Genomic DNA, 1,414 nt, shown 5'->3' on the forward strand with positions numbered 1-1,414 from the left:
TTGATTAATAGAAATGAGGTGGCAGTAAAAAAAACTTCTTAAAAAATTGTAAGGATACTTTATTTGATTTGCTTCTTTTAACCTTTCTTTCATTATAACACTAGATAGAAGTTGAGACTATTGATTCTGTCAATTATTAAAGTGAAGTTGCTGTTGTGTGATTGAAATTTGAAATTATTTAATAGAAAACAAGAAAAGAGAATTCATAATTGAAGTGGAGGTTATAGGTCATGTTAGACATAAACATCTTATGTGCTTGCTTGGAGGGAGTTAACAGATATTTGTTTTTAGCAAAGCAAATCATTTTAAGTTATTATCTATGCTCTCACAACTCCTGAGTACATAGTATCTATTTCTTTGTATTATCAATAGCATTTTTGTTTGTGTTTGTTTCAATATTTAAGCTACTAATGGATGAATATGTGAACAATGGTAACTTAGAGTAATGGATGCATATTGCCATGGAACAATGGACACTTACTTAGGAGATCCGCATGCTCAATATGCTCGATAGTTACCTAGTAAGTTCAATTTTCTACTCTAAAATATTAATCTTGGTAATTACTAACACATTTCTATTTTTACTTTTAAATTCTGTCTCTAAATAATTTTGATTGCAATCTGATATCTTATTTACTTATATGAAGCAATTGAATTGAAAGTTGTTTATCAGGATATAAGTCTAGCAATATATAATATATTGATTAATGAGATATTTTATGTTGTGAAAATGAAAACTCAGCCTTATTGGGTATGCATTCTTACTTTTTTTTATATTAAACTATTATTTTAAATAATGTCTTTGAACATTTTTTTTCATGAATTAAGAGATAACTCAATCTTATTTAAATGTTTTCGCAGGTACTCCAATGAAGATGTTAGAGATCTAATAATGATGCTTAGTCACGGAAAAAACCATGGTTAAATAACCCACTAACATTAGCCACGGAAAAAAACCCAGCCCGCCAATATTAGCCACGAAAAAAATTGTGGCAAAATTATATTTGTTGATTATATTGTTGTCATTTAGCCACGGTTTAGAACGTGGCTAAAATAGTAAAAACCGTGGCTATTCAAATGTCTCCACGGGTCCCAAAATCATAGCTAACAGACCAAAAATCGTGGCTAACTGAAAATGCGTCGCCCTTGTTAGCTACAGATACCCATTCGTTGCTAACGCTTCATCGCCACGGTTTTTTTTTTATTTTAGCCACAGTTTTTTCCGTGGCTAATCACCGTATTTCTGGTAGTGAAAATACATATATAAGCCAATTGATATAATGCTTCTTTTTATTCGATAAACATTACAAAACTTGCATCAATTTCTATTTGAAATTGCTGAAACTCAGAAATAATACATTATTGAAAATAAGAGACCAAATTTATTCATTAATTAATCATAATAATCAAGGCT

The sequence above is a fragment of the Arachis duranensis genome, chromosome 7, assembly GCF_000817695.3.
Source record: "Arachis duranensis cultivar V14167 chromosome 7, aradu.V14167.gnm2.J7QH, whole genome shotgun sequence".
Classification (NCBI taxonomy): Eukaryota; Viridiplantae; Streptophyta; class Magnoliopsida; order Fabales; family Fabaceae; genus Arachis; species Arachis duranensis.